This window comes from Lissotriton helveticus, chromosome 6, assembly GCF_964261635.1.
Source record: "Lissotriton helveticus chromosome 6, aLisHel1.1, whole genome shotgun sequence".
Taxonomy (NCBI): domain Eukaryota; kingdom Metazoa; phylum Chordata; class Amphibia; order Caudata; family Salamandridae; genus Lissotriton; species Lissotriton helveticus.
The window spans coordinates 1,772,919,001-1,772,940,761 of NC_136067.1; positions in this window are offsets into that span (position 1 = coordinate 1,772,919,001).

Below are 21,761 nucleotides of genomic sequence, written 5' to 3' on the forward strand. Positions count from 1 at the left end.
GTGATTCCATTCGCCGCCCGCTCCCGCCACCCAGCTGCTCCTCCCTCCCGGCTCCTTACTTAAGGGGACCACAGAGTGTGACCGCTCAGCCCTCCACAGGGCTTGGTCGCCCCACTCACTGCTGCCGCTCCTGCCTGCCTTTGCCGCCTCCTGCCTGCAGATTCCTTCGCTCGCTGCCCGCTGCTCCTGGGAATTTCCCGCTGCTCCTGGGAATTTCCCGCTGCTCCTGGGAATTTCCCGCTGCCCGCTGCTTCTTGGAATTTCCCGCCGCTGCCTCCCTGCGGCCCCGCCCCCCTGTGATTCCATTCGCCGCCCCGCTCCCACCACCCAGCTTCTCCTCCCTCCCGGCTCCTTACTTATGACGCCCCCAGAGCGACCGCGCAGCGGACGTGCGCAGCGGGAGCGCCGATTGAGCGCCGAAGGTGCGCCAAAGGTAAGCCCGTCTGCGCCCGTCCGCGCCTGGCACGTGCCCAGCGCCAGGACCCCTGGCCCTCCCCGCCGAGGCAAGACGACCCGACTGACCTACGATGCCGCCACTCTCAACTCACTCAATGCCGGCCGGACCCACGCCTGCTGCCGAGCCACCCCGAGACGCACCCAGTGACCCTTCACCTGCTGCACCTGCAAGTTCACCTGCCTCCGAACCTGCCCCGCACCCGCCAAGACAAACACCAGCAGCAACCACCTCAAGTGCATCCTGATCAACACCCGCTCCGTCCACAGACACGCCGTGGAACTCTGGAACCTCCTCGACGCTACATCACCGGACGTCGCCTTCCTCACGGAAACCTGGATGAACGCCTCCTCTGCACCCGACATCGCCATCGCCATCGCCATCCCGGACGGGTACAAGATCATCAGGAGGGACCGCATCAACCAGACCGGAGGTGGCATCGCCATCGTCCACAGGAACACCATCCGCATCACGACCGATGCCAACGACTCCTTCGCCGCAGCCGAACATCTCCACTTCCAGATTCACACCGACCCTAAGACGACCCTCAGAGGCACCCTCGTCTAAAGACCCCCGGGACAACGCACACAATTCAGCGAAGACATCACAGACTTCATCAGCCCGCACGCCCTCCCCTCCACCGACTACATCCTCCTCGGGGACCTCAACTTCCACCTGGAGAACAACAAGGACCGCAACACCACCGCCCTGCTGGAAAACCTCGCCAACCTCGGACTCAAGCAACTGGTCAACACCCCCACCCACTACGCCAGCCACACGCTTGATCCCGTCTTCTCTTCCAGCAAGTACATCACCTTCAGCCACGCCACCGGACTCCACTGGACCGACCACAGCTGCGTCCACTTCAGCTTTAAAAGATCCACGACCCACCACTACCCGCAACAGGTACCTCACAGGACTTGGAGCAAGATCACCGCAGACCAGCTCACCACCTCCCTCAGCCAGAGCCCACCCGCCAACACAACGGACCCCAACGAAGCAGCCCGCAACTTCACACAGTGGCTGACCGCCTGCGCCGACGACCTCGCGCCACTAAAGAACCCTCCCAGCAGACCCAGAAGCAAGAAGGCATCCTGGTTCACCGACGACCTCAAGGACTCCAAGAAGACCTGCCGCACCCTCGAGAAAGCCTGGCTCCTCGACCGGACCACCGACAACATGACCGCCCTCAAACACGCTACCCGCAAGCACCACCAGCTCATCCGCACCACCAAGAAGAAATCCCTGAAGGAACGACTGGACAACAACGCCCACGACAGCAAAGAGCTCTTCACTATCGTCAAGGAGTTCTCCAACCCCAGCACCGGCACCAACGACATCACTCCGTCACAAGACCTCTGCGACTCCCTCGCCTCGTTCTTCCACCGCAAGATCGCCGACATCCACAACAGCTTCGGCGCCCCACCCACGCACCCAACCGTCGAACCAACGCCCCCCACCGCCACCCTTCGCACCTGGACCACGGTGACCACCGAAGACACAGCCCGCACGATGAACACCATCCACTCCGGATCACCGACCGACCCCTGCCCACACCACGTCTTCAACAAGGCCGACTCCACCATCGCACCCCAACTCCGGAACATCATCAACGCCTCCTTCAACACCGCCACCTTCCCGGAGAGCTGGAAGCACGCCGAGATCAGCGCCCTCCTGAAGAAACCTACAGCGGACCCCACCGATCTCAAAAATTTCCGCCCCATCTCGCTCCTCTCTTTTCCTGCTAAAGTCATCGAGAAGATCGTCAACAGACAGCTGACCGCCTTCCTCGAGACGAACGGATCCCTCGACCCCTCGCAGTCCGGCTTCAGAGCCAACCACAGCACCGAGACGGCCCTCATCGCAGCCACCGACGACATCCGGACCCTGCTCGACAAGGGGGAAACAGTGGCCCTCATCCTCCTGGACCTCTCCGCTGCGTTCGACATGGTCTGCCACCGCACCCTAGTCCAGCGCCTCAGCAACATCGGTATCCAAGAGAAGGCACTGGAGTGGATCATCTCGTTCCTCGCCGGAAGAACACAAAGTGTCCGCCTCCCCCCGTTTCGCTCCGAGGCCACCGAAGTCATCTGCGGCGTCCCGCAAGGATCTTCACTCAGCCCCACCCTCTTCAACATCTACATGAAACCTCTCGCAGCCATCGCACGCCAGCACAACCTCAACATCATCTCTTACACCGACGACACCCAGCTGATCCTCTCCCTCACCAGAGACCCCCACACCGCCAGAACCTGCCTACACGAAGGGATGAAAGACGTCGCCGAGTGGATGAAGGACAGCCGCCTGAAACTGAACTCGGACAAGACGGAAGTCCTCATCCTGGGATCTTCGCCCTCCGCCTGGGACGACTCCTGGTGGCCCCCAGCCCTGGGCACCGCACCCAAGCCAACCGACCACGCACGCAACCTGGGCTTCATCCTGGACCCCTCCCTCTCGATGACCAGACAAGTCAACGCCGTCTCCTCATCGTGCTTCAACACCCTGCGTATGCTTCGCAAGATCCTCAGCTGGATCCCGACTGAGACCAGGAAGACTGTCACCCAGGCACTCGTCACCAGCCAACTGGACTACGGAAACGCCCTCTACGCCGGAACCACAGCCAAGCTACAGAAAAGACTCCAGCGCATCCAGAACGCCTCCGCCCGACTCATCCTGGATGTCCCCCGACGCAGCCACATCTCCAGCCACCTGAGGAACCTGCACTGGCTCCCCGTCGACAAGAGGATCACGTTCCGGCTCCTCACCCACGCACACAAGTCTCTCCACGATCTGGGCCCCAAGTACCTCAACGACCGCCTGACCTTCTACACGCCCACCCACCAGCTACGGTCCACCAGTCTCGCCCTCGCAGCCGTACCACGCCTCCGAAGAGCCACCGCCGGAGGAAGATCCTTCTCTTACCTGGCTGCCAAGACTTGGAACTCCCTCCCCATCCACCTTCGGCTGACCCAGGACCATCTCGCCTTCAGGAAACAACTCAAGACCTGGCTGTTCGAGCAGTAGCATACCCCTCCCTGCGCTATACAAATGGCATGATTGATTGATTGATTGATTGATATATCAACAATACAACATTGATATAATATTACATATATAACACAAAGCATGAATTAATTGTGCAGCGTTCGTTTAACAAAGGAAAAAACCCTAAAAAGACCTATGATTTATCATCTTTAACATTTAATTTGTCTATTTTGGCAACAACACTCCATGAATATTGATGAGGTAGGTTTTGTGACCCAGTTTAAAAGGTGATACGTCAGATCGCAAAATGTTTGTGTTCAATTTGCAAAAAGATTTTGACAATACATTTTTGTACACCTGACTTAGATCTCCAGTATGAACAAGCCAGGTGCATGGTAGAATTTCGGGAAGCAATGACAGAGTAACTGTTTCAAAGCCCATAAAAGCGCAACTGAAGCATTTTATAGCAGAAGCAATAGAGAAATACCAACTAGAATGCGGCTACCATCCTCCTGGGGACTACCATGGTATAATGTTATCCAATGTTATCATGAGTCAACAATCATTGTGCTCGCTTTCTAAGAAAGTGTGACAGTGGCATGGCAGGCAGGGGTGCTCCTTGTCCTAATGTAAGAAAGGTAATGGTCCAGCAGCCCTCCCTCCCCAACTGAGCAGTAAAAACTATGATATTTAGAGTGGATCCCTCACACCTCTAGGCCCCGATGTCCTGGCACTTATCGCACTAAAGAAAGCTACTCCACTGGAGCAGGATAAAGCTCTCTATTGTCAGGCATCTGGGATTGGGTTATAGACCGCCCACTATCTTCCACGGTGTTGGCCATGAAATGCTCCATTGATGGAAAGCCTAGGAGCAGGATGTCTTTAGTACCAATGAGTACATCTTGCCTTTGGAAGGCCTTTCAGAGGTCTTGTGTGAAGCTCCTCCACTGTAGCTGTGCTCACCGCAACCGCTCTCGAAGCACCAGGTTGCATGGCAACAAGTAACACTACTGAGGTCCCCCTACAGGTGAGGCAGGTGTAGGGGCTACCTTACACCAGAATGATGTATTGCTGAAATGAGACCTTACAAAAGGATTGAAAAGACGAGTTGAATCGCGACAAGCTCCACTCATTCAGGTTGACAGTCACATAGTGCATTGGGAATTTCAAGGTACCAATACAATTCAATCACTGCATCTCATGTTTGGAAGGAAATAGTTGCAAGAAATCGCTTTGCATCATGAATTAAACCTATCATCCATGGAGGTATTTTAGGTACATAAGTCACTCATGCCACATTTAAGTCATTTTGCGATCATTCCAATATCAAATAAAAAATTTTCAAAACAAATCAGTGATGATAAAAAAACTAAAAGAGGATTCAAATGCCTCTTGAAGTGAATTAATTTTAACATGCTTACACTGAGAAATATAACAGTTTACTCCTGCAGCTATTCTCTTCATGAGAGATAACTAAAAGGCTCAATTAATGTATCTGTTTTACCAGTAGCTGGCAACATACTTCCTGTGGATTGCTACAGGTGCCATGTGCAGTTTACAGTATCCTTGCAAGCTTTGGTAGTTGAAAAGGTTTATTTCTCACCATTTCATGAAGCAATGCTAGTAGGCGTATACTTACGTTTGTGAAATTTGACCCATGTTGGGATTACCAATTGGGCACTTTGCAAAAAATTTAAATTGGTTATGAATAGAGGCTAAAGTTCTTAACTATGCTTCCCGAGCCCGATCCAACAAAGAAATGTGTAAATCTAAACAGTTCCATTGGCTCCTGATCTAATCTTTCATACCTAGGCATTACATAAGTTCCCAGAGGCATTTGGAACTCACAAACATAGCTACATTACACCTAATTTTGTAACTCTGCTCATGTGTCAGCTCATTGATGGGATTGTGTTAGCCCTGTCACCCTTAGAGTGGTCTTCCCCCAAACATTTTTGCTTTCGACCTTCATATTTTGCTGAATCTTTTTGTTGGCCTTAGGACTCCGAGCACTTTACCACTGCTGACCAATGCTGAAGTGCATGTGTTTCTTCCCTGAACATGTGTGTTCATGGTGTATATGTGATTGACATATTTAATTTATCAATGAGTTCCTTGTAAAGTGGTATACCATATACCCAGGGGCTGTAAGGCAAATGTTACTAGTGGTTTTTGCAGACCTGAGTTTGCCACCCACAGAAGTAGCTTTTCAAACTTGTCCCGGGTTTGCTGTTGCAGTGCCTGTGTATGCAGTTTACTGCTCCTTCGACTTGGCATTTAAAAATACTTGTTTGCCCAGCACCAAATATTCCTAATAAGTATATTGCACACCACTCATTGAAGAATGTCACAACAACTAGTTATGACAAACAAAGGACAGTGTACCACATAACTAGTTGGCGAGAATCTAACAATATATTGATTGTGGTGCTACCCTTTTCCATAGGATGGTTTAACCCGCTGCTCAACCCCAGGTTTCAGAGTGTACCATTGCTCTCAAGTCAGGGGGTAGCAAGGCAGAGGAAGTGGGTGACACAAGTACAACTACTATTAACAAAGTGATTCACCTACAAATATGAATAAATAAAACATTTAAAGAGACTTGAAGTGTATGCAGCGAACAAAAACAGGCAGTCTGCTTTGGACTGAAATCCTGATTTTAAGAAATGTTGATGGAATTTTTCCAAGCTCCAACAGCTGTAACTCAGGAGAAGTGAGCGTTTAGAGTGTTTTGTGGAGTACCTGTTGACAAGCGCTTGATTTTGAAAGGCGTGTATTTTACTTTACGCAACGCGTGAGGCTACACACTGAGACCTCGTCGTACAACTCTGAGCCAGAGGTTGTAGCACGGCTGGAAAATAAGCCAGCCTCCTGCGGTAGACATCTGTGTGCACAATATATGACAGCTTGGGGGTTGTTCTTTTGTACCACAGGGAGTCTGTGTAGCTCAATCAGCAAAGGGGTCACGTGACTGAATGTTGGCATTTCTGCTGCAGATTAAATTCCCCACTGCTGAACTGCAAAATCAGCCTAGAAGTGTACGTGCAGGCAGCACAGATATCTAGTGTGGCCATTACAGAGACATTTTTCGAATGAATGTAAAACTCATCCTAAGAGGAATCCATGGTTGCTGTTCTGGGGTGCACTGGTTCTGGGGAGACATGCTACATGTATGCTAGTCTGTTTTAGTATAGTCTGCCAAGCCTGCTCCTGGCAGCTCTGTCAGAACATTGGTAAGCTGTGAGGAAGAAAGGAGGTTTTGGACCAATAGGCTTTCAAATATGTTAAATATATTTACTATTACTTTGGTTAAACATAAACATTTATTTCAGCGCCAAGATACCCAAAGGTGAAAGTGTGCTTTACAAATGTACATTATATTATGTTTCAGCAATGTTCAGCAGCAGACAGAGAGCATCCTCAGAACATTAATACAAAAAGTGTCAGCTTGGCATGCCTACCTCAACATTTGATTGGGTAAAGACATTTGAGTGAGTTTAGTCTTCTGCTATCGAGCTTTGGAAAAAGTCCAGATTGAGCCCCATACTGGGAATGTGAGACTGTGTGGGACCGGGAGAGCACAATTAAGCTTTCTCTTATACAGCAAATGGGGCCACAGTAGGTTCTGTGTAGTTCTTTCGGAGTAGGACCAGTGTCCACAGTTCCTTCGTCAGGGCGCAGTAAATAGAATTCTTTGTTGGCGGAACTTTCCTTAATATTTATAAATCAATCAACATGATATAACAAACAAGGGGGGGGCTCAATCTTGAGATTCAATCAACATGATTATATTATCTGTAAGGGACAATGAGACATGAAATATATAGTTACGTGTTTTCTTTATACACAATTAGAAGCTATAACAATTTTTTGTTGTGGGACAATGTTGATGTATATCAAATAAAAGATATATTACCTGTGTACTATTGTGTTACCTAGGAGAGGTTTGTTCTTTTTCTAGATCCTATAGTAGACCCTTTCTTTTCCTGAACCCGCTACAATCGCGTAACATAAATACCTGACACATGGAATCATGGTAGAGCTTACTTTTCCCACGGGGAGGTGAGGCTTACTGTCTGATACTGTAAAATGCTTCAATATCATTGCAACACTGGTACATGTTACAGCAGATTGCCTTGTGTAGGTGGATGTACAACATAACTGAGGAGAATGGGGACTGAGCCATGTAAGTCTATGTCAGAAAGAAAAATGTGGGCCAAATTTTGGGATATGATCAATCTTTCAGTTGTTTGTCAAACAAATGCTTTTTTTTGTAAAAGCCTCCATGCCACTGTTTCATTTTAATAGTGGCTGCGCACCTTTTGTTAGCCACAGCTTTTTTAAAGAAAGGGGCGCGGCCTTCATGCACATGAATGTGCGGCATGGGGGCTTTGACAAAAAATATTTGCAATGCATAGATCTCGCATTTACGAGAGTCTAAGCTATGGGGATTTATTTTATTTTTATTTATTTTATTTTGCATACTTATAACGCGCTGGGAATCGACTCCCTGAGGAGTATCTCCGCGCCTTTTTGGCAGCATCTGAGACCAAGGCCTGCTCTAACAATATTAAGTGAAGACTTAGTGGGATTAATAGTTGAACAAGAAAGTTTTTAATTTTTTCCTAAAAGGAAAGTGTTCCTTACAGGTTCTAATGTCATAAGGAAGATCGTTCCAACACTTTGGTCCAGCTACAGACAGAGCCCTTCCACCTTGTCTGGTCTTACAAAACCTGGGGACACATAACAGCTCTTGATTACCAGATCTCAGAGTTCTAGCAGGGATGTAAGGGACAAATTTTTTTGTTAGATAGTCAGGACCTTTACCAATGAGACATTTATGGATGATGCAGCACGTTTTAAACAAGACTCTCTGTTTCACAGTGAGCCAATGTAGTTGATTCAGTAATGGTTTCGAGGGTGTACGTGCTGGGGCATTCAAAACCAAGCGTGCTGCCGTGTTCTGCACAACTTGGAGTTTGTTAATGATGCCCTCATTGGCGGCTAACAGCAGCCCGTTACAGTAGTCCAGTCTGCTCAACACAAGCGACTGAACTAGCGTTTTCCTGGTGGAATCAGGTAACAGGGGGAAAACCCTTCGGAGAAGACCAATCACATGGAAACAGGAGCCTACCACTTGATTGGTATGATGTTTAAAAGCGAGCTCCTGATCCAGTTTGACCCCGAGATCTTTTACCACCTCTTTGGGTACGGGGACTGGGCCAAGGTCTTGAGGCCACCAGTCGGGAGTCCACAATCTTTTGGCCTCTCCAAAAAGCATTACCTCAGTCTTTGAGACGTTACACTGAAGGAAATTTGCTGCCATCCATTGGGCCACCTCTTTCATCCCCTGGGCAAAGGAGCTGCGTACCTCAGGAGTCATGATTTTAAAGGGGAAGAGGAGTTGAGTATCGTCTGCATACGATACAGGAATAAATCCGTGGGATCTCATGATGTTAGCCAGGGGTGCCACGTAGATGTTAAAAAGTGTAGGGCTCAAGCAGGAGCCCTGTGGCACCCCCTTAGAGATCTCCACCTCCTCTGACTGGTACGGACCCAGTGTGACTCTCTGAGTACGCTTGATGAAAAAGCTCTTTAGCCAGGCCAACGCCTTGCCACCCAGCCCGATGTTAATGAGTCTGGAGGTCATGATATCATGTGACACAGTGTCAAACGCCGCTGACAGATCTAAAAGCACCAGGATAACGGAATAACCCTTATCCTGTAGCATATGGAGATCGTCAGCGACGGACAGCAAGGCGGTCTCAGTACTATGCCTGGGTCTGAACCCCGATTGTGAAGGGTCAAGTCCTCCTGCACTTTCTATATATTTGGATAAGTGCCGATTTACAAACTTTTCGGCGAGCTTCCCTAAAAAAGGGAGGAGTGAGATAGGTCTCAGGTTTGTGAGGTCGGTCCAGGGAATGGAATTATTTTTGCGTAGGGGTCTGACCAAAGCTTGCTTCCAGCCTAGGGGGACTTCCCCCGTGCTCAGAGAAAGGTTAAGTACCTGCTGAATACTTACACCCAGCTCCTCAGTGAGAAGAGACATAACCCGTGCTGGTATAATATCCGAGGGGCACCCGCTCTTAGTTTGGATGATAAGAGTGGTTATCTCCTCCAATGATATAGGTGGAAAGGCTTCAAGCTTACAGGTCGTATTTCCTATTGGGCATTTACAATGGCAATAGCTCAAACTCTTGTAAATGCTAGACCTACGGCATTGCAAAGAAAGTGAAAGAGTGCATGGCGCACTGAATGTAAGGCAAGCACGTTGTGCCTGCAGTATGTCTAAACCCATTAAAGAAAATAGTGCTTACAGATTAAATAAAACATACTGTGTCGCAACAAAAGTAAAAGGGCCAGTCCTCCTGGGAGGTTTCAAATGAAGACAAGGCGGTACTATGGAGGCGATTAAGGAATCAGAATCAGGCCCGGACTGGCCATAGCGGACACCGGGCAATCCACCGTGCGACGCACGGGTGGGGGCCGGTTTTGTTACAGGGCTGTTTTTGCAGCATAGCTGCAAAATCGGCCCTGTACCAAAATCGGTCTGAAAACCGGCCCCGGTAAAGAGGTCGGCGGCACCTCCAACCGAGCACTTTGCCAGGGCCGGTTGTGGTTCCCAGTCCGGCCCTGATCTGAAGCCAGCATTTACAAATGTCAACGACACAAGCCAATGGAAAATATGGGCAGAGAGTGGGAGGAATTTCAAATCCCAAATTGAATATAGCATGACCTAAAAATGAAGGCAACAATGGAAAAAGACACTTAAAAGGAAAAATGAAGGCAAACAAATGGAAAACGACACTAGAAAAGGTAACAGTAGCTGGGGCAACAATGGAAAACGATACTAGAAAGGCGTTAGAAAACTAAGGCAAACAATGGAAAAAGGCACTCGAATGCAATGGAAAATTGAGGCAATAAAGGAAAAAGACACTAGGAAAGCAATGGAAAAACGGATGGAGAGAGTAGAAAATCAAAGCAGGAGAGAAAAGATGGAGAAACAATAGAAAGGTAATGGAGAAACCAATACAGCGGCAGGAGCTGGAGCACAGAGAGAGCTCATCTTCAACGCCCCAAAGTGATACAGTGCATAGACCCTTTCACCACATGCAGGAGTAGTCAGCCATCATCTAGGTCATGAGCAGCCTGATTGAATAAGGAAGTGCCTTGTGTCTTTAGGGCAAGAAAGTCACCAGTCAGTAGGGGTATTCAGAGGTCCATGAGCCCCTGGGAAATCAGACTGTGGTCTGCAATTTCTTAAAGTTTCCTCTGGTGCCTCTGGAGGGTTGCATAGGGCCCTATTCAACTACCCCTTCATTTGCAGGTCACCAAGTTTCTGCCATATTTAGGACTCCTCCTGCGTGGCTGCCTCAGGGAGGAAAGCAGCAAGGAGCTCCACGGCTGGCCATGCAGGATTGAAGAACATAGAAACCTTCTCAGGGGTCTCACTGATACACATTGGTCCTTTTAAACCGACAAAGAAAAAATTGGTTCAGAAAAGGGGGTGGTGATGAACAGAGTGTCTGAATTAAGCAAACCACTCTTACCCAGTCCAAAGATCAGGACTTGATCCATCACCGTTATTTAGCTCACTGCCCCATCCCAGCTCAGAACCTGGCTATATGCAAGTTAGTCTGTCCCTGGCCCAGTGCATCATGGGAACAGGGCAGACCAAACTACCAAGCCAATTCTTCACCAGAAAGGAGACAAGCTTCCGGGGACCGGTTTCTGCCATTTCAGGCGTCGTCGACCCGGCTTGCTTGAATCCTGATGGAGCAGTGAGCAAGGGACTCATGTCTGAGTATACCCTTCCACGCTTATGGTGGACAAAATGATTCAGAAAAGGGGGTGGTGATGAACAGAGTGTCTGAATTAAGCAGACCACTCTTACCCAGTCCAAAGATCAGGGCTTGATCCATCACCGTTATTTAGCTCACTGCCCCATCCCAGCTCAGAACCTGGCTATATGCAAATTAGTCTGTCCCTGGCCCAGTGCATCATGGGAACAGGGCAGACCAAACTACCAAGCCAATTCTTCACCAGAAAGGAGACAAGCTTCCGGGGACCGGTTTCTGCCATTTCAGGCGTTGTCGGCCCGGCTTGCTTGAATCCTGATGGAGCAGTGAGCAAGGGACTCATGTCTGAGTATACCCTTCCACGCTTATGGTGGACAAAATGATTCAGAAAAGGGGGTGGTGATGAACAGAGTGTCTGAATTAAGCCGACCACTCTTACCCAGTCCAAAGATCAGGGCTTGATCCATCACCGTTGTTAGACCTGACACCTTTTGGCGTGGTTCTTCCCCCATCTTTTTGCCTCTGACTCATGTGTTTTGATGCTGTGCTGGATTTCGTTTTTGCTGATTTAGATGCTTTGGACACTCTGCCACTGCTGATCAGTGCCAGAGTGTAAGTGCTCCCTCTGTGAATTGTGATATTGATTGAATATACCTGATTGGCATATTTGTATCACCACGAAGTCCCTAGGAAAGTGCACTGTGTGTGCCAGGGCTGGTGATGACAGATGCTACTAGTGGGCCTGCAGCGCAGATTGCGCCACCCACATGAGTAGCTTTAAAATAGTGACTCAGGCCTGCCAGCGCAGGGCCTGTGTGCAGTCAGTGGATTGCCCTGTCCCCCTGGCCAGTGTCTCCACTGGCTGGGCCTAACCCTTCCCTGTCTGTGCACATCAGCCACCCCTATGGAAGGCTCAAGGTACCCCCCTGGGCAGGGTGCAGTGTATAGCTAAGGTAGAGCATGTACTAGTGCAGGTCACATGCTCTGGTAGTGGGCAGCAGCCATTTTATGTGCTCACTGCTGTAAGGCTCTCTTGCTCCATAGAGTAACATGGAGGAGACTGGCCCCATGTGATGCCAGCCTATCTTCCCATAGGAACAAGATGGGACATAAATGAAAGATATCCCTAAACTCAGAATTTAATGACACATCTTTTAGTGAAGGGTGTTTTTGAATCCTGTGTTGGAGAATAGCACTTTTAGAAAGTGGCTGTTCTCTTGTCTAAACCTTTCTGTGTGCCTGGGTTTGTGGAATGCTTGGGTGTGACAGGGGGGCTGCAGAGCCCCGGAGGAGAGGGTCGGAGCCAGCCCGGGGATGAAAGGGCACATCTGCCTGCCTGGGAGGTGGGAGGAAGGAATGCCTGATAAGTACTGGGCTGTGCCGGCCACCTCCCCCATGCTAGCTCCCTCCTGATGGTCAACTGACACCTCTGGCCCTGAAGCTGACAGGGAGAAGAAAACCAGAGACACCTCAGTGCTCCGCAACCCCCAGAACTGGTTTAGACTGGACCCAGGGCCTCCATGCACAAAGACTTCAAAGGACTTCAAAGACATTGAGGGGTATAAGGAAAGGACCCCTGACTACAGAAGTTTAGATTCTGAAATTCTGCAACCAAGAAGGAACCTCGGCTGGAAGGAGGACGGCTAGAGAACCAAAGGGAGATTGCCTTGCTGTGTGCTCTAAGGGCTGACCTGTTCTACTGTCTACCTGGAAGCTGAGGAGGAGAAAGGGACTTTGCTGTGTGCTGTGACCCTGCCTGCTTGCAACTGCCAAGACTTTGCTGTGTGCTGTGTCTACAATACTGAATCTCCAAGGGCCTGAGAAGGGCTGGCCTCCTGCTGGGAACCCAGGGTTAAAGGTTCCTAAAACTTTGCCAAGGACTGCTGAGAGATCGTGCTGTGGTCCGCTCCAACGTGTGATTATTACTTGCCAGCCGTGAGGATTAATCGCTGTGCTCTTCGGCACAGATTCAGGGGGTGAGGAGGGACCCGGAGTGGTTTTTGGCGTCCTACGCTCCCCCTGTTGATCCACAGGTGGAGAATCCGGCTGACCGTGATCAGCGGCCCCGAAAACCCCTTTGCCGCCAAATCACCACTGCGGCCCGGGGCCAGCAAACCCCCCCGTAACCTGCTTCGAGGTCTGGGAGCTGCCGCGGCGAAGAACGAAGCCGCCGTGCTCCCATTGGTGGAGGGAGCCGAGCCCCCTCACTAACGCCGCGACGGGATTGGCCCGTGCGGCGCAGCGTCATCCGTGGTGGTGGGCCGTGATTGGCCGAAGTAGCGGAGCGTCACGGCTTGACTGTCCCGGGAGCCGCTCTGCCATTGGCTGACTCCCGGGTGCACCAGAGGCTCGTCCAGATGCCGCGACCGGATTGGTCCCCGACCTCGGGACCCAGGGAAGTGCTGCGCGATCACCGCCGGGCCCGGGAAGAAGCGACCGGCCCTCGCTGAGGGATTCCCCCGAGTGTCTTCCGCCCCGGCCTGCCGTCCCAGCCTTTAAGCGCCTGGCCCGCTCCCCGCCGCTCGTTGGATTGTCGAGAGCAGGCGGGGGAGCAGGAGGGACCGGGCGGGGCCGGAGCGAGGGAGTTCTGGTGGGTGCAGGGTGCCTGGGGACACACAGAAGAGCGAGGTGGAACCCGGGGAGGAAAAGAGCCCCCGGGCTTCGCGAGGAAGCGCACTTGCAGCGCTTAGAGGCCAAAAGTAAGATTGCACGTGGCATTGTTTTCCTTGCTCGTTTTTAAGAGCACATTTTTGTTTTCTGTAGAACAATCAGTATTACCCATTTTCAGTACTGATTCCCAAAGAGACTTGAGACTGTTTGATCTACGAACTTCCTGAAATTAAGTACCACCTTAAAGATTAACTGCAACCATTAAGAATTAAGTGCAAAATTTTTCTAATGAAGTGTTTATCGTGCAACTGCTTGATTTACCTTGCTGAAACTAGATAAAGTTATATTTTATATATACTTACCTGTGTGGTCTCAGTTTGTGGTGGATTGGGGATTATTGTTGTGTTCAGTGCAAATGTTATCCACATTGCCTCTGTTTAGCCTAGACTGCTCGCGCCATGCTACCTAGAGGGTGAGCAGGGGTTATCTCAGAGGGTTATTCCGTCACCCTGACTGGAAGCTAGGGTCCCTACTTGGTCTAAGGTACTTACCTCTGCCAATCAGAGACCCCGGGTTCTAACATTGGTGGTTCGCGGTGCGGATTTTTGAACTAATAATTGCACTTGACCGGCAGTGATCTCTTGTACATCACTAGTCTAGTTTAGTAACAGTTTGCACAAGATTTTTTTTCTTTTTGGTGAAACCTTTTTAGTTGAAAAGGTTAGGAAGCATCATGTCTCGGAAAGCGCCAAGCGTGAATGGAGACGTGGAAGTGGAATTTGAAATCCGGGAGTTGTTAACCTATAACAAGGAGCAACTGAGGAAAGTCTGCAAACAGCTTGAATGCCCAGTAAGGGGCGGCGCAAATAAGGAAGAGCTACGGACAGCTCTGAGGGCCTGGTGGGAGGCCAAACATGGTGCCCCGGAAGCTGCTACTGGAGAGGGAGACACACAGGAGAATGGGTTTTTGCCCAGTGAATTGCCAGTGAGGAAGCCAGGGTCTAGGACCGGCAGCGACCACTCCAGTAGGGGTATGTCTCCAGAGGAAATAGAGGAGAATCAGCGAGTTAGGGCCCATGAGATTGAGCTTTTGAAGCTCAGAGCGGAAGCCGATGAGAAGAGACTGCGCCTGGAAGTTGAGAAAGAGGCGCAGGAGAGAAGACATACTCTCGCTTTGGAGGAAAAGAAGCTCCAATTGGCTCATGAGAGGAGCATGAAGGAGTTGGACTTCAAATATAAAGAGAGGGTGTCCAGTTCTAATGGTGGCAGCGCACAACCAGTACAGGCGGGTAAGGTATACATACCAAAGGATCTGGTACAGAATTATCAGAGGGGTGAGGATATTTATGCGTGGTTCAGAGAACTTGCCTTAAAGATGAATGAGGTGCCTGAGAAGAATTGGGGAGCAGGATTGTGGAAGCATTTTGAGGCCTCTGGGAGGGATGTTTTGGCACCCTTAGAAGCAAAGGATGCTTTGTCCTACTCCGCCATGAAGGAGGCTTTGTGCCTCAGGTATGGGCTCACTGCTGAACAGTACCACCAGAAGTTTAGGAACTTCAAGAAGCTTGATTCAAGCACTTGGGTGGAGTGTGTGAGTATGTACACGCGTGCACTGGAAGGTTGGATGAAGGGCAGCAAAGTTACTGATTATGTGGGGTTGTGTCACTTGATTAGTAGGGAGCACTTAAGTAGTTTATGTGTCTCAGAGCTGCGCCAGCATCTTTTGGATAGCAAGTTAACTGATCCCAGTGAGCTTGCTAAAGAGGCGGACCAGTGGACGAGCACCAGGGTCCACAAGGGGGTGGTAAGTACCCCAGCCAAAGGTGGACAGGGTCCCCAGCAGAAGAGTGGGGGGGACACGGGTAATCAAAAGGAGTCTTCTAAAGGGCCCCAAAGTAGTTCCCAGGAGAAGGTGTCTCAACCCCCCAAGCCTAAGAAGTCCTGGCCCCATAAGGGCCCGCAGGACAAAAAGACCCTTACTTGCTATTCATGCAGGGAGGTGGGGCACATTGCTCCAAGCTGTCCAAAGTAGAAATCAGCACCCACTGGTGCTCCAGCTCCAGCTCCGGCATTGGCCAGTGTAGCTTTGGGAGGGGATTTGATTTCTAGTGGGGAGGAGGGGTTAGCATTGATGACCCTTGTCTCTTTAGGAGACCAAGAGATGGCCCAGGAAACCTTGCTGCCCCAAAATACTAAGAAATACGGGCAGAGGGTGACCATCAATGGACAGGTGGTGGAGGCTCTGAGAGACACAGGGGCCAGCGTGACATCTGTTAGGTGTCGGTGGGTGTCTGAAGAGCAAATTGTTCCCCAGGTACTCCGGCCTGTGGTGGCAGCTGACAGTTCAGTGCGCTACTGCAAGTTGGCGAAAGTTCCATTCGAATGGGGAGGAGTCTCCGGTATTCTGGAGATTGTTGTAAGTGATGCCTTGCCTGTAGATTGTCTATTAGGTAATGACCTGCAGCCTGATTCATGTACGGGCCGTTTTGCGTGGCCCTAATAGCGAATCATAGCGACTCGCTATTGAGGACACGCAAAACGGTATTCATGTAGGAATTGCTAAATAAATAGCGATTCCTACATGTTCTCTATTTGCGAGTAGAAATTTGCTACTCGCAAAAAAAGGAATAACTCCCCATTCATTCCTATGGGCCAAAAGGCCCATAGGAATGAATGGGGAGTATCCCTTATTTGCGAGTAGCAATTTACTACTCGCAAATAAGATAGCGATTTTAAGGGTGCCAGGGGTGTCCAAAGGACACCCTGTAGCACCCCTAAAATGCACATTTGAACAGGTGTTGCGCACACACATGTCCAAAGGACATGTGTGTGTGCAACATGCAACTTAGAAAAATGCTTTTAAAAGCATTTTTCTAAGTTTTTGCTATTTACCGAGAGGTCTGACCTCTCGGTAAATAGCGGCCCAAATTAGCAAAATCGCAATTTTTGAAAGTGTCATGAATAGCATTTAAGGAATCTCTAATAGAGATTCCTTAAATGCTAATCCTCGCATATTAGCTAATTCTTCATTAGCGATTTTTGCATTTGAGATTGTGAATCCCAAATGCCAAAATTGCACTCGCAAAAGGCAATTTAGCTTCATGAATCAGGCTGCTGGAGAGCTCCCCCTGGAAAGAGGTGGAGCACAGGACTCACTTGGTGATGTTGGGTTTGCCTGCGTGGATCTGTGTGTCCACCCGTGCAATGACAGCCAGAGAGGGCGGTCTCGCAGAACTGGAGCCTGGAACAATGGCCCAGGGACCTGCCAAGAGAGGAAGGGGTAGAGGGCGCGGGAAACCAGCCCCCACTGTTCCCACGGTCCAGGAGGAGGCAGACCCGGAAGGGGATGCCCTGGAACCTACAGGGGAGCAGGTGGCCGAACTAGGGGAATTGCCTGAGCTGTCCCAGTGGCAGCAAGAGGGTGGTCCCTCCAGGGAGGAATTCTGCCAGGCTCAGAAGGAGTGCCCTTCTCTCATTGGTGTGCGGCAGCAGGCTGCAGACCAGGCAGCAGGCCTGGGGTCCAAGGAGCATTTGATCTACTGGGAGGATGACTTACTTTATAGTGAGCCTAAGTTCGCTGAGCCCGGTGCAGCCCGTGTGCTGGTAGTACCGGAGCGCTTCAGGAACTTCCTACTGGGTTTGGCTCATGACGTGCCTCTCGCAGGACATCTGGGGCAAGACAAGACCTATCACAGGCTTGTCATCCATTTCTACTGGCCCCAGATGAAGACACACGTCTCTGCCTTTTGTAAATCTTGCCAGACTTGTCAGGCCAGTGGCAAGAGTGGAGGGAAGCGCGTGGCCCCCCTCCAACCCTTTCCCGTGGTGAGCACCCCTTTTGAGCGGGTGGGCATTGACATCGTGGGGCCCCTGGATCCCAAGAGAGCCCTAGGCAACAGGTTTATCCTGGTCTTGGTGGACCATGCCACTCGGTACCCGGAAGCCCTCCCGCTCAGGACAGTCACCGCCCCAGTGGTGGGCCGTGCCCTGATGGGGATCTTTTCCCGGGTGGGATTTCCCAGGGAGGTCGTCTCAGACCGCGGGACAAACTTCATTTCTAAGTATATGAAGTCCCTGTGGAGTGAGTGTGGGGTGACATACAAATTCACCACTCCTTACCACCCTCAAGGAAATGGTTTGGTTGAGAGATTCAACCGCACATTGAAGGGCATGATTATGGGCCTGGAAGAGCCCATGAGGCGGAAATGGGATGTCTTGTTGCCATGCCTGTTGTTTGCCTACAGGGAGGTGCCTCAGAAATCCTTAGGGTTCAGTCCCTTTGAGTTGCTGTATGGCCACCCTGTCAGAGGGCCTCTGACTCTGGTGAAAGAGGGGTGGGAGAAATCCCGTGGGAAACCCCCTCAGGATGTGTTCAGCTATGTGCTGGCCATTCGCAACCAGACCAAGCGCTTCAGGAAGCTCGCTCAAGAGAACCTGGAGGCTAGCCAGGAGGAAATGAAGAGGTGGTATGACCAGAACACTTCTCTGGTTGAGTTCCAACCTGGTCAGAAAGTGTGGGTGATGGCGCCAGTGGAGCCTTGTGCGCTCCGTGACAAGTGGTCTGGGCCATATGAGGTGGTGGAGCGCAAGAGCGAGGTTACCTATTTGGTTAACCTGAAGACTCCCAGGCAGCCCCTGAGAGTGCTACATGTGAACCGCCTCAAACCCCACTTTGAGAGGACGGAAGTGACTATGCTCATGGCAACAGATGCTGGAGGGGAGGAGGATAGTGATCCTCTCCCTGACCTCCTGGCAGTCAAGGAGCAAGATGGGTCAGTGGATGGTGTGGTCCTCTCCCCCACCCTGACTCCAGAGCAGCAGGAGGACTGTCGCCAAGTCTTGGGTCAGTTCGCCCCCCTGTTCTCCCTGACCCCAGGTGTCACCAAGTGGTGCGTCCACGACGTGGACACTGGAGACAGTCTGCCTGTGAAACAGAAGTTTTACAGAGTGGCTGACAAGGTCAGAGCCAGCATCAAGGAAGAGGTTTCCAAGATGTTGACGCTAGGGGTTATTGAGCCCTCCAGCAGCCCCTGGGCTAGCCCAGTGGTCTTAGTGCCTAAGAAAGCTGCTACCCCCGGTGGCACCCCAGAACTTCGGTTCTGTGTGGACTACCATGGGCTCAATGCGGTCACGAAGACTGACGCGCACCCCATCCCCAGAGCTGATGAGCTGGTGGATCGGTTAGGAGCTGCCCAGTACCTGAGTACTTTTGATTTCACTTCAGGGTACTGGCAGATTGCCTTAACTGACGGGGCAAAGGAGAGGTCAGCATTTTCGACACCAGAGGGGCACTTCCAGTTCCGTGTCATGCCCTTTGGGTTGAAAAATGCTCCCGCCACATTTCAGAGATTGGTCAACCAGGTACTGGCAGGGCTGGAGCAATTCAGCGCAGCCTACCTGGATGACATTGCTGTGTTCAGCTCCACTTGGGAGGAACACCTGCAACACCTCACTGAAGTGTTGAAGGCTCTGCAGAAGGCAGGCCTCACTATCAAGGCCAGTAAATGCCAGATAGGGCAGGGATCTGTGGTGTACTTGGGACACCAGGTGGGGAGCGACCAGGTGGCGCCCCTACAGGCGAAGATTGATACCATTCTGGCTTGGGAACCCCCCAAGACCCAGACTGAGGTGAGAGCCTTTCTAGGTCTCACCGGGTATTACAGACGGTTTGTCAAAGGTTATGGCACCATTGTGGCCCCTTTGACAGAGCTGACATCTAGGAATCAGCCCAGAAAAGTGAATTGGACCGAGGCCTGTCAAACTGCTTTTGACACCCTCAAAACTGCCATGTGCACAGCACCGGTGCTTAAGGCACCTGACTTTTCCAGTGAGTTCATTGTGCAAACTGACGCTTCAGAGCAAGGCGTGGGAGCAGTGCTCTCACAGATCAATGAGGAGGGAGGAGATCAACCAGTGGCTTTCATTAGACGGAGGCTAATCCCCAGAGAACAGAAATGGAGTGCCATTGAAAGAGAAGCTTTCGCTGTGGTCTGGGCTCTGAAGAAGCTGAGGCCCTACCTGTTTGGGACTCACTTCCGTGTTCAGACCGACCACAGGCCCCTCAGATGGTTAATGCAGATGAGGGGTGAGAATCCAAAATTGTTGAGGTGGTCAATTTCCCTACAGGGGATGGACTTTACGGTGGAGCACCGCCCTGGTACAGAACACGCCAATGCTGACGGTCTGTCCAGATTCTTCCGCCTTAGTGATGAGGACTCCCAAGAGGTTGGGTAGTTCTCCCCACTTTCAGCTGGAGGGGACACGTGTTAGACCTGACACCTTTTGGCGTGGTTCTTCCCCCATCTTTTTGCCTCTGACTCATGTGTTTTGATGCTGTGCTGGATTTCGTTTTTGCTGATTTAGATGCTTTGGACACTCTGCCACTGCTGATCAATGCCAGAGTGTAAGTGCTCCCTCTGTGAATTGTGATATTGATTGAATATAACTGATTGGCATATTTGTATCACCACGAAGTCCCTAGGAAAGTGCACTGTGTGTGCCAGGGCTGGTGATGACAGATGCTACTAGTGGGCCTGCAGCGCAGATTGCGCCACCCACATGAGTAGCTTTAAAATAGTGACTCAGGCCTGCCAGCGCAGGGCCTGTGTGCAGTCAGTGGACTGCCCTGTCCCCCTGGCCAGTGTCTCCACTGGCTGGGCCTAACCCTTCCCTGTCTGTGCACATCAGCCACCCCTATGGAAGGCTCAAGGTACCCCCCTGGGCAGGGTGCAGTGTATAGCTAAGGTAGAGCATGTACTAGTGCAGGTCACATGCTCTGGTAGTGGGCAGCAGCCATTTTATGTGCTCACTGCTGTAAGGCTCTCTTGCTCCATAGAGTAACATGGAGGACACTGGCCCCATGTGATGCCAGCCTATCTTCCCATAGGAACAAGATGGGACATAAATGAAAGATATCCCTGAACTCAGAATTTAATGACACATCTTTTAGTGAAGGGTGTTTTTGAATCCTGTGTTGGAGAATAGCACTTTTAGAAAGTGGCTGTTCTCTTGTCTAAACCTTTCTGTGTGCCTGGGTTTGTGGAATGCTTGGGTGTGACAGGGGGGCTGCAGAGCCCCGGAGGAGAGGGTCGGAGCCAGCCCGGGGATGAAAGGGCACATCTACCTGCCTGGGAGGTGGGAGGAAGGAATGCCTGATAAGTACTGGGCTGTGCCGGCCACTTCCCCCATGCTAGCTCCCTCCTGATGGTCAACTGACACCTCTGGCCCTGAAGCTGACAGGGAGAAGAAAACCAGAGACACCTCAGTGCTCCGCAACCCCCAGAACTGGTTTAGACTGGACCCAGGGCCTCCATGCACAAAGACTTCAAAGGACTTCAAAGACATTGAGGGGTATAAGGAAAGGACCCCTGACTACAGAAGTTTAGATTCTGAAATTCTGCAACCAAGAAGGAACCTCGGCTGGAAGGAGGACGGCTAGAGAACCAAAGGGAGATTGCCTTGCTGTGTGCTATAAGGGCTGACCTGTTCTACTGTCTACCTGGAAGCTGAGGAGGAGAAAGGGACTTTGCTGTGTGCTGTGACCCTGCCTGCTTGCAACTGCCAAGACTTTGATGTGTGCTGTGTCTACAATACTGAATCTCCAAGGGCCTGAGAAGAGCTGGCCTCCTGCTGGGAACCCAGGGTTAAAGGTTCCTAAAACTTTGCCAAGGACTGCTGAGAGATCGTGCTGTGGTCCGCTCCAACGTGTGATTATTACTTGCCAGCCGTGAGGATTAATCGCTGTGCTCTTCGGCACAGATTCAGGGGGTGAGGAGGGACCCGGAGTGGTTTTTGTTGATCCACAGGTGGAGAATCCGGCTGACCGTGATCAGCGGCCCCGAAAACCCCTTTGCCGCCAAATCACCACTGCGGCCCGGGGCCAGCAAACCCCCCCGTAACCTGCTTCGAGG